The sequence below is a fragment of the Lissotriton vulgaris genome, chromosome 11 (genome assembly GCF_964263255.1).
Source record: "Lissotriton vulgaris chromosome 11, aLisVul1.2, whole genome shotgun sequence".
Lineage (NCBI taxonomy): Eukaryota > Metazoa > Chordata > Amphibia > Caudata > Salamandridae > Lissotriton > Lissotriton vulgaris.
Genome location: NC_141699.1, coordinates 776146354 through 776162433, shown reverse-complemented (window position 1 = coordinate 776162433; position 16080 = coordinate 776146354). Strand labels below are relative to the sequence as shown.

Below are 16080 nucleotides of genomic sequence, written 5' to 3'. Positions count from 1 at the left end.
GGTCATCCCTCGACTTTTTGCATTCCTCTTGTATTTTGTCTGACCTGTTGGTGGTTTTATGACTGGGCACTTTTTCACTGCTGATCGGTGCTAAAGGGCATATGCTCTCTATAGTAAATTGCTGTAATGGATTAGTGACTCGATGATTGGCTATTTTATTTACTTGTCAGACCCCAGTACAGTGCACCATGTGTGCCCAGGGCAGGCAAATCAAATGCTGCTGGTGGGCTAGCAGCACTAGTTGTGCCACCCACAGAATCAGTTGTAAAATATGGCTAAGGCCTGCCATTGCAGAGCCTGTGTGCAGTCTGGGACTGCCATGTCGAGTTGGCAAGTGTACCCACTTGCCAGTCCCTAACCTTCCCTTTTCTACATATTAGTCACCCCTAATGTAGACCCAAGCGCAGGATGCATTGTATGTAACAGGTAGGACATGCCCAGATGTGTGTGGCATGTCCTGATAGTGAATTACAGCCAATTTTGTTTTTCACTATTGCAAGCTACCTGTTCCCATAGGCCAGAATGGGCATTTTGATTATAACATCTTATAATCCTAACTGACCCAGGGAACAAGGTAGACATTTTTGTTTAGTATGCCTGAACTCAGAATGTTAAAAATACATCTTTTAGCATGGGGGATTTTTACATTCTGTGTTTGAAAATACCACTTTTAGAAAGTAGGTATTTTCTTGCCTAACCATCTAGCATGTCTCTGCTGGGTTTGTGCATTCCATATCTGGTTTGTGAGTGACTGGGGGCTGGATAGGGCCTTGGCTCCAGCAGTCTGATGGGTCAGTGCTGGGCTGAATAGGACCTGCATTGAATAGAGAGTAGGGGGCGGAGATTTCCTTTTACTGACCTGAGCCCTCGTAGAATAGAAAGTAGGGGGAGGACATTTCCTTTCAGCTACCTGGGCAAGATTTGCTCTCAAACAATGCTGTCTCCACCTCCTGCCAGGAAGCTGCACCCAGGAGGACAGAACTGGTTTTGGCTGGGAACAGGCACACTCTGCCTTCAGAGGACTAAGTTTTTTGCAGTATAAATAATGGGGCCCAGCACTTCAGATCACTTCTGGAAATCAAGACAGACATTTGTCAAGGAGAGAAACCAAGAAAGCTGAAGGAGGAGACTACCTCATTGCTGGTTGTTGTCTGGGGTTGGCCTGCAGTGGTTACTCATTTCCAAGAAAAGGGAAAAGGCACCCTGTATACTTTATCATCTTGAGGAAGATCTCCAAGGGCTTGAAATTGACCTTACCCACTGTCTGAAGTCACAGGGACACCAAGACTTCACCACCAGCTCCCCCTGAATTTCCTTGCTGGGAATTCTGCCTGCAGAGAGGTGCCTGTTGTTGTTTTGGGCCCTCTGGAGACTGCGTGTCGCTGGGAGTTGGAAGCGCAACACATCGAGGAAGAATCAGGTCGCCACCGCAGCAGTTGCCGTCGTAACGCTGAAGTGTGTTGCTGCCGCTGCTGTTCGCCGTCGCATCACCGAGGAAGCGCGTGGCATCACCGGAGAATCGTGTCACTGCCGCAGAGGTCGCTGTCGCGTCACCGGAGAAGCGTGTCGCCTGGCCTGTCGCATCTCAAGAGTTCACTGAGTCACCCCACGGCCGTCCAGCGTGCACACATCGCATCCACGTTGTCGCATCACATCAAAGACGCCATTTTGTCACACCGGATCGTCGCATCGAGGTGCCATCTTGTTGCATCGTCACTGGGCCGCAATAACTCACACAATAAGAAAGCGACGCATCACTACCCCTGCGCTGCAGTAAGAAACCGAAGCATCCACTCCCCTGAGTGTAAGGAACAGTGCATCAACTTTCCTGCGACCCTTTGGTTTGTATTGCGTGACGCATCACAGGTACTTTGAATGTTAAGTGTTGCATTTACCATCTACATTGAACTAAGCTATTTTCTACCATTCTACCATTTTAAAGACTTATTTTTGATTACAGTATTGTAGATTTTTGTCGTTTGGTCTTGTGCTAAGTCTAGTATAGATTACTTATTTTTCTAAACTGCTTTGGTGTCCATTTGTAGTGTTTTCACTGTATTACTGTATGTGTTCACAAATGCTTTACACACTGCCTCTGCGATAATCCGGTCTGCTTGCGCCAAGCTACCAATGGGGTGAACTGGGCTCATTTTAGAAGTGTAGCCCTTACCCGGACTAGAAACAAGGGTCCCTATTTGGACAAAGGTACCTACCTCTGCCAACTAGTGACCCCCATTTCTAACAATGCTCTACAAAATCCAGGTTTAGTTGATGCAGTAAAATAATTACAAGTGAATCAAAAGCACACTACTTCTTTCCTGAGGATGCATTCACAGGTTACCATTTCATTAAGGGTTGGTGGTCTCAAGATTAAAATGGAATTTGATTGGGAGGCTGTGAAGAGAACCTTGCCCCAAATGACATTAATAAAATTCAGAGTAATATTTGCACTGAGGGAGCAGCCTTTCAAACAATAATGACTGTAAACCTATGAAGCACACTAAAATGCTTCACACAAATGACTGTTATTCTAGAGGAGGGTGTACTTGCATACATGGATCGACAATCACCAGACTGTTTCCCCGAATCATGGAGGAGTACCAAATAAAATTCACTTAAAGGGAGTTCTACCACAGTGAACACCACCCAGTAGGTATTTTGCAAAATTATCTTTCACTTTGAGCTCCCTGCTGTTCTTCACTCCAAACCATACCTGAAACTGTATGTAGACAAGGAGGCAGACCTGAGAAACAGCTGACAGTCCTCAATGGTCACTAGCCCAAACAACTCAACTGACGTTTTCAGTGAGTGGATGCTGCTCCCCCAAAACCAGGAGATTAATCTGCATAACATCCTTTACATGTGTAAAGAGTCAGATATCAAAAACTGAGCTGGAGAAAAAAGTCTATGCTAGAGGTCACCTTTTTGGCTCACTCAGATTTCCGAGCCTATTCCTTTTCCCTCTTTACGCAAGTTGTCTTCAAAGAATCCATATCTGGCTTGTCCAGCTTTCGTCAAGGCGTCCACAGGCCTCTATGCCTTATTCCCGGTGATAACAAAGTACTTCCCTCACCTACTTCCACTCCTAAATCTGGAGTGACTTCAACAAGCCCCAGGTCAAGGTCAGTAAGATCAAATTAATTTGGATATTTCTGGGGCTCTGTTACATGGCAAAGCCTTTCCATACAGTAGAGCTCATAGACTAATCTTGGACCACAGGAACAAACAATGCACATAGGTCAGCCTGGATGGTTGGGTTTTGTTTTGCTAGAAACTAGAACGGCGCCTCACAAATTCTCTTACTTCCTCTGCAGTGCTTTCTTCAATACAAAACATTTGACTAGAGTAGGTTTCCACTAGATATTAATTCAATAAAAAAATGGCGAGAAATATTAAGTCTCTGCTCAATGCCCCACCCATGGATGATAAGGCACCCCCAAGCCCTTCAAAGATGTTTTATTGAAAATTCAGGTTTGTGTTTTTTCTTGCTGATGAGGCTTCAAAAGCGCACTTAGGGCGGCAATTGCAAACAAAACAGGTGATGGACCGAATGTGGATCAATGTCACACATTCACCCGAGTCCAAAGATCTGGGCCCAAATCCATCGTTTTTTTGCACTCCACACCACCCTGGGTTAGACAACGGCGATATGCAAATCAGCTCTGACCCTGTGCCTCCATCACCTGTTTTGTTTGCAATTGCCGCCATAAGTGCGCTGGGGATGCTCAGACGTGGGTCCCAGGCACTCCACACCACTGGAGTCAAGCTAGCCGGGCTGATGAGGTGTTACCTCGAAACCGGTCCGGTCCTCGGATGCTTGATTCCGTTCTGGGAAGTACATGGCTTTTGCAGTTCAGACTGGACTGTTCCCATGGGGCACAGGGTCAGAGCTGATTTGCATATCGCCATTGTCTAACCCAGGGTGGTGTGGAGTGCAAAAAAACGATGGATTTGGGCCCAGATCTTTGGACTGGGGTGAATGTGTGACATTGATCCACATTCGGTCCATCACCTGTTTTGTTTGCAACTGGCCAAGGCCTCCGACACTGTCAGTTGGGAAAATCTGCTGGAGGTGCTCCAAAGGGTGGGACTGGGGCCCGTGTTCTGTACTTGGGTCCGGATCCATTTCGGGGCACCCCGGGATAGGACCGGCTTGGGTCGGCCCGCTCCGAGGAGTGGTCTGTCGCCGCTTCTATTCGCCCTGGTGATAGAGCCCTTGGCGGTAACCATTCGTACAGAAATGGAACAGTGGGGCATCGGGGTGGGAGACACTGCATATGATTTCCCTCTATGCAGACGACGCCCTGTTCTATTTAACCTCCCAGGGAGACTCGCTGCCCGTTTTATGGCGATTGCTGGACCGCTTTGGTGCGGCCTCAGGGCTGCGCATAAATCCTGGTAAATCCCTGATTTTTCCTCTGGCGGGCTGCGGTGTCGACCCGGGAGTGGGCCTACCGTGCTTGGGGCTGAGGTGGGAATGGGAGGCCTTTCGTTATCTCGGCATTCAGGTGGCTTTGTCTGACGAGCAACTGCTGGTCCGCAACGCTGAACAGGTGCTCCGCTCTTTGCAACACTCTGTGTCCTTCTGGAATACGCTGCCTCTTTCCCTTATGGTACGGTTAGCGGTTGCCAAGATGGTGATGTTGCCCAGAATGTTGTACGTCCTGCAAAACACGTTATGCCCGCTTCCCCCGCGCACATTCCGCACGCTTAATACGCTGCTCACATCGTTGCTCTGGGCGTGCGGCCGCAGCAAAGTAGTCCAACATACTGTGGTACGGAGCTGGGAGGAGGGCAGCCTAGAGGCTCCGAGATTTGACCTCTACTACTATGCGGTACAAAAGGGGTTGGTGATGGACGGAGCTTCTGAATCAATCAGACACTCAAACCCAGTCAAGAGATCTGGGTTTAATCCATCACCGTTCTTTAGCCCACTCTGCCACCCAAGTTCAGACATGGCTATATGCAAATCAGTCTGACCCTGTGCATCATGGGAACAGTGCAGCTCGAACTGCCAAGCCAGGTCTTCCCTGGACCGGAAACAAGCTTCCGAGGACCGGTTTCTGGCATTCCAGCCTTCTTCAGCCCGGCTTGCTTGAATCCAGTGGCAAAGTGAGCAAGAGACTCACGTCTGAGTATACCCTGCCACACTTATGGCGGCCAAAAGCGGTACAAAAGGGGTTGGTGATGGACGGAGTTCTGAATCAATCAGACACTCACACTATGCGGCACAGCTCCTGCCAGCCGCGAGGTGGTTTGCGGGTACGAACAACTGGGAGCTGCAACTCCTGGCAGGCAGGGCAGACGAGACGACCTTGCAGGTGGCTCTGATGAAGGGTCGGGGGGCTGACGAGGCCCTGCCTTATGTTGTGCGCCATGCTGCTGGGGTCTGGCAGCGGTTCGTCGAGAAGATCTTGCGGCGGGCCCCCTTTCATAGGGAACTGCCGGTGTGGGTCTTGGCCCCGGTGCAGCTCATGGAGGAGCACATGTCCTTCCATGAATGGCGGAGCGGCGGATGTGAGACTCTGGCAGACCTTTACCCAGATGACTCCTTCGTGTCCTTTGAGCGTGCCACGGAGGCCTTTGACCTGAGCAGGGGACAATACCTGCACTACAGGGGACTCCAGGAGATGGCTTGGGCGACTTGGCCCCAGTTCCCTGAGGCGCCTTCAATGACCCACACCCTCAACATCCTCCTTTCCTGTGGCAGGGGGAAGCGGCTGATCACCTTACTGTACTCAGCCATGCGACGGGACTCGACCCCACCTGTCGCTCCGGCCTGGGAGGCGGACTTGGGGATGGCTCTGGAGCCGGGACAGCGCAAACGTATTGGGCTCCTGACCCGGAAAGTGTTGTGAAATGCGTGGTTCAAATTGATCCACTTTAATTTTATGCATCGCACATACATGACCCCGGTCTCCCTGAACTGTATTTCTGCAGAGCGGAGGGATGACTGCCCTAGGTGTGGGATGGCGAGAGCCGGATTTTTATATTTGGCTTCGGAGTGCCCGCAGGTCGGTAGCTTCTGGAGGGAGGTGGTCCACCACATTGGCCGCATTACAGGTCTCCGTATTGCCCTGACTCCGCTTCATTGACTCTTGGCCCTGGTCCCCAAGCCGAAAAAGAGGAACTTGTCCTACAAGCTGCTACAGTTGTTATTGGTGTTGGCGCGGCGGCGCGTGGCTATCACTTGGATGGGGCAGAGGGCCCCTGAGCTGTCCCTCTGGCTTCGAGACGTCAGGGAATGGTCCTTGGCCGAGGAAACACACATGCAGTGCACGCACCGGGATCCAAAGCTTCAGGAGGACCTACTGGCGTGGAGAATGATGTGTGCGGAGGAGTTGCCCGGTGATGACTCGGACGCCACCGGTGCCGAGCTGTTTACCCCTGAGGAATCTGGTTCTGGGGAGGAGGTAGTGGGAGGTGAGGTGGAAAGACCTGAGTCGGAGTAGTGCTCTAAGCGGGCGCGCACTAATGCTCCTTACTGATTAGCTCTGTACTTTGCCTTGATCCCTGAAAGATTGCTTATAACTGTTATGTCTGTACCCTATTGAGCCATAAGGTGGTCACCAAACTGTTTACACATACTTTATTGATGATGCAGAGTGTGGTGGGGAACAGTTCTTTTGTTCATTGTTAGCATGTGTTCCTTCTTGAATAATTACCTGTGGCGGCAGGTAGGTGGCGAGATCAACAGAAGACGTGGGAGGGGGAACAAACAGGAAACAGTGGATATTAGCGTTCTACATATATTCTATGCAAACGTTTGAAATTACTTTTATGGCACTTTCCACCTATATGCCCCCTGGCCTCCGGGATGTAGGCTACATGGCTGTGTCCTCCCCTATGTGATGGCTTGGTTCCTAACTTTTATCAGTGCCGTAAGTAGATTTGTTTGATCATGTCTTCTATGCTTTCCGCAATATTCATATTTTTAAAAAAAAAATGATGGCCCATTACAGAGAAGCTTACTGCTGCTCATTTTTCCACTCAAAGCAGTTGTCAGCACAATGTTTCTTTTGGCCAGAGCCTGGTGCCGCCCTTGGATCACTTGGGAGGCCCACACCCCAGTTTGAAGACCCCTGCAATAGGGATTGCCCACTTGCCAAAAGTCGGTTCAGCTCAGGTAGCCAAGTTGGTTGACCATACCAGAGCATTGCTCCGGTAGAAAAGACTGTCAATAATTTTACTTTGCCCACTGTGCATACAAGATAATGCATGACAATGGATAATTGCAGAAACGGTTTTGTGACTTCAAGTGAACGGGTGGGTTTGGTGGGGGGCTGCCATTCAAAAATGACAACAACGAGGCAGCAGAGTTGGATGCTCTTTATTTACCCACTAAAATGTCTGTTAAAAAGTGTGGCTCACCAAAGTCCCCATCATTAGCGTAGATGTTGAATGCTTGAGCTGATGCTGCAGTCATACATTGGCACTCAATTCTCCCCCACAAAGGCCAGTGCAGCATGCTCTTCTCCATCCCCACTGTAAATAGCCAAGGACTACTTTAAAGGTAATTATAAGATTTGGTGCCAGAAGGGAAGAAAGAATATTGGATAAGGGTGGGATGCAATATACACGAGGACCCTTTATGGAGCTCCCATGACAACTGTTTGACAGCACTCAGCATTCTGTTCCTTTACCTTCTTTATGTGCATTATGGAATGGTGCACGTGAGTAAATGGAAGATAACTGCTGCTGTTAACATCGAAAGGTTTGCTCCAAATTGATCAACATTGGCATAACAATACTGTATTACCTGTGCCATGGTCATAATACGGCAAGGTAAACAAAAGAGTAAGTTACTTACCATTGGTAACTGCTTATCTAGTAGAGACAGGATCAACTACCAAGTGCAAGAAGCAGTTGTATGTGGGTGGCGCCCCTATAGAATTAGAGGCTGAGTTTGATTATCTTGGTTTGAAACTCACAAAGAATTTATGTTGGGTACCACAATGGAAAGGGCACCGTTATCCCATATACATCACGCGGCAGCGAATATTAGTAAAAATCCACAGGAAAACTGCAACCAGAAAGGTGGCACAGGAGCTAGAGATTAAAAATATAAAGGCTCTAGGAGCAATATTGCACAAGTTACTTACCTTCGGTAACAATGTATCTGTAGGAAACAGTAGTTAGAGTTAGATTCCTTACCTTAGAATACCCCCAGGCGTCCGACTGGATCCGGATAGTTTTCCGTAGCAGTATCCCTGCGCGTCGGTAGGCGTCATCTGCGGCTCAGGAGCGCTAAGACACCGCCCTCGCGCGCGGACGTCAGTTCTTATACACAACTTTTCCTCGCCAGAAACGCAGAGCCATGATAACAGACACTGGTGCCATGAAACTAGGGCCCTCGAAGGGAAGAACCTTAACCCTAAATATCGGTTCACAGAACGGGGAGGATGGGTGGAGCAATAAGGAATCTAGCACTAACTACTGTTTCTTACAGATATATCGTTACCGAAGGTAAGTAACTTGTGCATCTGAAAAACAGGTTAGGGTTAGATTCCTTACCTTAGAATAGATACCCCAGCAACACCAACCCGGGTGGTTGGTCTGCGAACCAAGATCACACCGGAAAGTCCTGGAGCACAGAACCGCCAAAGAATCCATCTCTCAGGACTTGGCTGTCCAGGCAGTAGTGTCTAGCGAACGTGTGCAGCGAGGCCCACGTAGCTGCCTGACAGATGTCCTGCAAGGGGACTCCCCGACCCAGGGCAGTAGTAGCAGCTGTAACCAGAGTGGTGTGGGCACGCAGACCCACCGGAGGCTCCTTCTTAGCCAGAGAATAACCGGCCTTAATGCACGACCGACCCATCGAGAAATGGTGTGTTTGTGCACTGCCCGTCCCTTCTTAGCACCCACGTAACCAACAAAGAGCTGGTCGTCCACTCGGAACTGGCGTGTGCGGTCCAAATAAAATGAGCGCACGTTTTGGGTCCAGACGGTGGAGCCTCTCTTCCTCTTTTGAGGGATGGGGAGGCGGAAAGAAGGTGGGCAAGGTGATGGACTGCCCGATGTGGAAGGCTTTAACAAACTTGGGCAGGAAAGAGGGTCTTGTCCGCAACACAACCTTGTCCAGACGGACAGAAAGGAAAGGAGGTTTGGAAGAAAGAGCCTGGAGCTCACTCACTCTCCTGGCAGAGGTGATGGCAACCAGGAAAGCAGTCTTCAGAGTAAGAAGGCGAAGAGGACAGTTATGAAGTGGCTCAAAGGGAGCGCACATCAGATAGGTTAGAACAAGGTTCAAGTCCCACTGAGGCATCATGCATGGAACAGGGAGAAACATGTGTGTGATGCCCTTCAAAAGGAATATGCTACTTACTTATGCATCTGTTCTTGGCATGTAGGGCTGCTGACATTCATATCTGTGCATAGATCGCCGCCTAGTGTTGGTTCCGGATGATTGCACATTGTTGTCCTGGAAGAGTCTTCGAAGTATCACGAGATAGGTGGCTCCTCCCCCGGACTACAGTGCGCATGGGCATCCTCTCCATCCTCAGATTGTTTTTCGCCATTGTGGCAGGGATGGAGTACGATACAGTAAGTGATGTCCATGCTATAGAATAATTCTTAGTGCTAAAGCTGCGACAGGCACCGGGGAGGAGGGAGAGCGATATGAATGTCAGCAGCCCTACATGCCAAGAACAGATGCATACTGGTAAGTAGCATATTTCGTTCGAGGCATGTGGGCTGCTGAATTCAGATCTGTGCACAGAATGTATACAGGTCTCCCTCTTAGCGGTGGTTGCCCGTGCCAGCTGCAGCAGCCTGAAAAAGAGTCCAGAGTACAGCCTGTCCTACAGTTGCTTGCTGTTTGGAGTGTACATCTACACAGTAGTGTTTGGTAAATGTACGTATGGTAGTCCATGTGGCTGCTCTACATAGGTCTTCTAGAGGAATGTTTCCCAGGAAAGCCATGGATGCCCCTAACTTGCGTGTGGAATGCGCCCGTGAGGGGGAACTGTTAATGTGCATTTAGCTTTCTGATAACAAATTTGTATGCACAATCCATCTGGCTATACCGGATTTTGAAATGGGGTTGCCCTTGTGCTGTGGTGAAAAGACAACAAACAGTTGCTTAGTTTTCCTGAAAGGTTTTGTTCTGTCTATATAGTACAGGAGAGCTCTTTTAACATCCAGGGTATGTAGAGCTCTTTCTGCCACTGAATCTGGATTTGGGAAGAACACTGGCAGTTCGATAGTCTGATTGATGTGAAACTGGGATACCACCTTTGGCATAAATTTAGGGTTTGTACGAAGCACTACCCTAGTTGCATGAATTTGTATGAATGGCTCCTGAATAGTTAGGGCTTGTAGCTCACTAACTCTCCTAAGTGATGTAATCGCCACTAAGAAAGCCATTTTCCACGTTAGGAATTGAATCTCACACGAGTGTAGAGGTTCAAAAGGTGGGCCCATTAGTCTTGTTAGAACCACGTTGAGGTTCCAGACAGGTGAAGGTGGATGTCTTGGAGGAATCACGCATTTGAGTCCCTCCATAAAAGCTTTAATAGCAGGTACTCTGAAGAGTGAAAGGTGTTGCCTGTTCTGAAGATAAGCTGCCACCGCAGCCAAATGTATACGTATGGAACTGTAGGCTATGTAAATGTAACAGGTAACATATGATGTTTTGAGTGGATGCATCTAGCAGATTTATGTCATTATTGGTACAATATATGACAAATCGTTTCCACTTCGCCGCATAGCATGCTCTGGTTGTAGGTCTTCTTGCCTCTTTGATAATATCCATACAGTCAGGAGACAAGTTCAGGTAACCAAACTATGACTTCAGGAGCCACATCGCAAGGTTCAACTGTTGCGGATCTGGGTGCTGAATGTCTCCATGGCTCTGTGTTAAAAGACTGGGTGTTAATCGCAGCCTTTGATGAGGCACCACGGAAAGTTCTAGGAACGTGGTGTACCATGGTTGCCTCGCCCACGTTGGAGCAACTAGGAAGAGTGTCATGGAGTGTTGTCGCAGTTTGCGTGCCACTAGTGGTATGAGCGGGGCTGGGGGAAAAGCGTACGCAAACCTGCCTGACCAGTTCATCCATATCGCATTGCCCTGAGACTGCGGATGTGGATGTGGAAACCTGATGGCGAAGCTTTGACATTTTGCGTTTTCCCTTGTGGCGAACAGGTCTATCTCTGGGTGACCCCACTGCTGGAAGTACGGTTGTAGCACTGAGGGATGCATCTCCCACTCGTGCATCTGGTGGCTGTGTCTGCTGAGCAGATCCGCCATCTGGTTGTCCCTGCCTGGGAGGTGTTCCGCCATGAGTAATATGTTCCTTTGAATGGCCCACTTCCACATGCTTTGCGCTGGTGTGACAACTGTGGAGAGCGTGTCCCTACCTACTTCTGTATGTAGTACATGGCAGTCATGTTGTCCGTCCGGATCAACCCGACTTTGTTGCACAAATGTACCTTGAACGCCTTCATTGCCATGAAGGATTGCCATCAGTTCCAATAGGTTGATGTGCATCTTTTGCTGTGTCGTCCACAGTCCCTGTACTGTGTAATGGAGGAAATGCGCTCCCCAGCCCAGGAGAGATGCGTCCGTCGTCAGCACTATTTGTGGTACAGGCTCTTGGAACAATCGTCCCCTGCAAAGGTTTTGAGGGGTTCCACCAATGCAGAGAGTGGTATGCGCGACCGGTCACCAACACTAGGTCTTTCAATTGTCCTTGAGCCTGGTTCCACTGTCGTGCTAAGCACTCCTGAAGCGGACGCATGTGTGGTCTTGCGTGAGGGACTATGAAGATGCAGGAGGCCATCATGCCTATCAACTGCATAAACACTCGAGCTGGGAGCGAGTGTTGGGGTCTGAATTTCTGAATCAGTAATTGAATGCTGTTGATTCTTGCTGAGTTTGGCTGTGCCTTTGCTACCAAAGTGTCTATCGTCGCTCCCAGGTACTGTTGTACGTGAGCGGGTTGGAGATGAGACTTTGCGTAGTTCAATGAGAATCCGAGGCTGTGGAGGAGGTGAATAGTGCGAGACATGTGGCTGGCACATTGCTGGACCGACTTTGCTTGGATGAGCCAGTCGTCCAGATAGGGGTAGACGTGGACATGGTTTCTCCTCAGGTGCGCTGCTACCGTCGCTAGGCACTTGGTAAACACCCTGGGGGCTGTTCTTACCCCGAAAGGTAGTACCTTGAACTGGTAATGTTGATTTAGTATGGTAAACCGGAGATACTTCCTGTGTGCAGGATGTATTGGTATGTGGAAGTATGCGTCCTTTAGGTCTAGCGTTGCCCGGAAGTCTCCCTGAGTGAGCAATGGCAGAACCTGTTGTTAAGTGAGCATGTGAAAATGTTCTGATAAGATGTATTGGTTTAGGGGCCTGAGATCCAGTATTGGTCTGAGAGACCAGTCCTTTTTGGGTATTAAGAAGTACAGCGAGTATACCCCTGTGCCCTGTTCCTGTATGGGGACGAGTTCTATGGCCCCTTTTTGCAGCATGCTGATAACTTCTTGTTGCAATAAGCCTATGTGCTCTGCGGACATAGGACGGTGTCTTGGGGGTATGTTGGGTGGAGTGGAAGTAAGCTCTAGACAATAGCCATACTGAATAAGTTGTCTCACCCACCTGTCTGTGGTAATGCTCTCCCAGACTGGCAGGAACGGTTGTAATCGCCCTCGACCGGTGTTACATGGTCCGGGGGCAGTGACAAGGCGTCACAGTTTATTATTGGCGGAGGACCTGGTGTTGTTGTTTCCTCGTCCTCTGCCTTTGCTGCTGTTTCCACGGTATCCACCTCTATTGCTTTTATTATAGGTGGTCTGCGTGCTCCCTTTATTGTATGGAGTCTGTTGTGATGCCTGGCCTCGCGTAGCTCCTGTTACCGGAGCGACGAAAGGAACCTCCACTGAACTGTTGGGACTGCAAGGCACCCATAGACTTGGCTGTTTTTGTGTCTTTTTTTAATCTTTTCTAAGATTGTGTCCACATCAGGACCAAATAAAAAAATCAGGGTTTACAGGCTGATTCAATAATGTAGTTTGAATTTCAGGTTTGAACCCAGAGATGCGCAACCAAGCAGGTCTCCTGAGCATGACACTTGTGTTAATGGCCCTGGCTGCGGTGTCTGCCGCGTCTAGCGCGCATTTAATGGATGCGTTTGATATGAGTTTTCCCTCCTGGATTAGCATTTCTGCTCCCTCTTTGTAGGCCTCAGGCAAATGTTGAAGAAGTTGCTCTAAAGTGTCATAATGCGCCCTATCGTATCTGGCTAATAGGGCCTGTGTATTAGAAATTCTCCAGATATTAGCTGCTTGAGAAGCCACCCTTCTCCCTGAAGCTTCTAATATTTTAGATTCCTTGTCTGGAGGAGGAGCATCACCCGTAGTTTGTGAGTTGGCTCGCTTACAAGCATTTGATACCACCAAAGAGTCTAATGGCAACTGTCCCTTAATATATGTAAGGTCCACAGGCGCCAGTCTGTATTTTCTTTCAATCCTGGGGTTGATAACCCTTGCTCTAGGGGATTCTTTGAAAATGTCCCCTGCGTGCTTAACGACACCCTTTAGCATAGGTAAAGTTTTAACAGATTTCTCTGAAGTGGAGAAAGTGTCAAACAGGAAGTCCTCCTCAACTGGGTGAGCATGCATGTCCACATCATGATTTAGTGCTGCCCTTTCAATCAAAGAGTTGAACGCAGCTGTATCTTCTGTTGGGGAAGTTGTAACAGGATAAGAATAGTATCCGGAATAGTTTGTGACTCCCCTGATCAGCAGGGTCCGTCCAGGCTTGAGTCTGGTCATCCTGATCTGTGTCCGCAGGGTAATGATATTGTTCATCATCGTTATACCCCATATCCTAAGTAGTGGGTGTGGGAGAGTATGCAGAAGTGTCCTGGCCATGGTACCTCAGAGTCTCAAAAAGGACAGGCGACGTTGAAGAATCCCTTTTCTTCTTGAGTGGAATTTTGTATGATTCCAGAGGATTTTCTGACCTGATTTTCCTTTGATAAATAGTAAGTCTACCAGATTCGGAGTTGATGTGTAGCTACGACTGGTCATCATATGAGGGCTCTTGGTACAAAACGTCCTCTTCTGGAGGATGTGTCCTTTTTCCCAATGAAACCTTCTTGGTCATTTCGACCCCAGGTTTCGGATAGAGCGCTTTAGGGCGTGCAGTCGGGGGCAAACCGAATTTTATTGGCGGCACAGTGTCTTTAGACAAACCGACCTTCTTCGGGGCCGACAGATTTTGCCTTTTCGCCAATAAGTTTATGTCCTTGCGTCGACTTCGGTGCTTGTGGCGTCGGAGGCGCGCTTTTCTGTATTGACTCGACGTGGTCCTTCGAGGCGCTTTTGGATTTTGACTCAAGGCCTTTGACGAGCTGGGGCCTGTCGACATGATGCTTCGGATCGAGAAGCTTCCGAGACTTGAGTCCTTTGTTTGTGTCGCTGTCAGTCGACGTCGACCTCGTCGGTTCGACATGCTTGGTCTTAATGGTGGACTTTAGTGCACCGATCTTCGGCTCGACACTTCACCTTCGACCCCGCAGGGTCGTCGACACCTTTTTTGTTCGTCGACTCCAATGGGTTCGAGTTCTTCGATCCGAGAACTGATTTCAACAGTTTCAGTTTCGTTTTGGACTCGATGGCTTTCGGTTTCGTTTTAAGTAGTTGGACCGATGGCTCATGTGATATATTCTTAGCCGGGCCTTGACGCGGGGCTATAGAACGTTCTTCATGATCTTGGCTAAGGCCTTCTGGGGATGCCTCGACCTGAGCCCTTGGAAGTCTTTGAGTGTCTGTTTCAGGCCCCGTACCCACTGTTGGGCCTGGTTCATCGCTTGAGTCGTCATCAACGGCTCCTATGGGGGATACGTCGTCCCTTACCTAGACGACATTTTCATCCTCGACGTTCTCCTCGTCGTCTTCATATTAGTTGGAGTCATGCTCCGAGCCGGGATCCGACAGCTGTTCTGTATCCTCAGTCTCGACGACCTCATCGTCGAAGATATTCACCGGGTCGGGCGCTGGCCTCGACATAGTTTGCCTCACTGCACGTCGGAGGCTAAGCGTTTTCTTCGACCTGAATCGAGCACAAGCTAGACAGTTGTCCTTATTGTGCTCTGGTGATAAGCACTTATTACACACCGGGTGTACATCGATGTGCGGGTACTTAGAGTTACAAAGGGGGCATCGTTTGAACGGGCTCCGTTCCATCGACGATCGGTCTCCGGTGTCGAAAAGGCCATGCAGCACTCCTCGACGTCCTGCTCAAGAATAACTGGAACAAGATCACGGCACCGATCGAAACAATACAGACGACCCCGAAAGCCTTTTGGCCTTTAGAAAAGTTTCCGAACTTGAGTAAAGAAAGTTACATCCGAACCCAATGGCGGAAAAAAACAATCTGAGGATGGAGAGGATGCCCAAGCGCACTGTAGTCCGGGGGAGGAGCCACCTATCTCGTGATACTTCGAAGACTCTTCCAGGACAACAATGTGCAATCATCCGGACCCAACACTAGGCGGCAATCTATGCACAAATATGAATTCAGCAGCCCACATGCCTCGAACACCTATTTACAATTGGGGACTTGAACAAAGACGGCTGATCAGGTAGCCTTGAAAAGGCTGAAAGGGCAGAAAGGTAGCCCTTGAGAGTGCCCAGAGCAGAGCCCTGCTGGGCAGGAGAAAGAAGGAAGAGGCGAGCCTCAAAAAGAGGGGCAGAGAGAGGATCCACAGCCTTTGCTGTGCACCATGCCACAAATCTGTTCCACCTGCAGGGGTATACCGACTTCGTGGAGGGACGCCTGGCTGCCAGAATCACAGTATAGACTTCAGGAGGCAAGTCAAATGGCCTCAACTGCCGCTGCTCAATCTCCAAGCATGTAGGTGGAGACTGGACAGGTTCGGGTGGAAGACCGTCCCCTGCTGCGGCGACAGAAGGTCCTCCTGAAGAGGCAGACGAACCGGGGAACCGACAGACATACTTAGTAGCTCGGGATACCAGTACCTTCGTGCCCAATCCGGAGCCACAAGGATAACTTGGGCCCGGTCGCGCTTGATCTTCAGCACTCTGGGCAGAAGTGGTATAGGCGGAGAGGCATACA

General features: G+C 49.3%; 1 protein-coding gene across 1 annotated transcript in view; it reads right to left on the bottom strand.

The window, feature by feature from the left end:
- Positions 1-16080, bottom strand: part of CUL3 (cullin 3) — a 778285-nt gene that overhangs the window by 485840 nt on the left and 276365 nt on the right. The gene's annotated exons all lie outside the window — the stretch shown is intronic.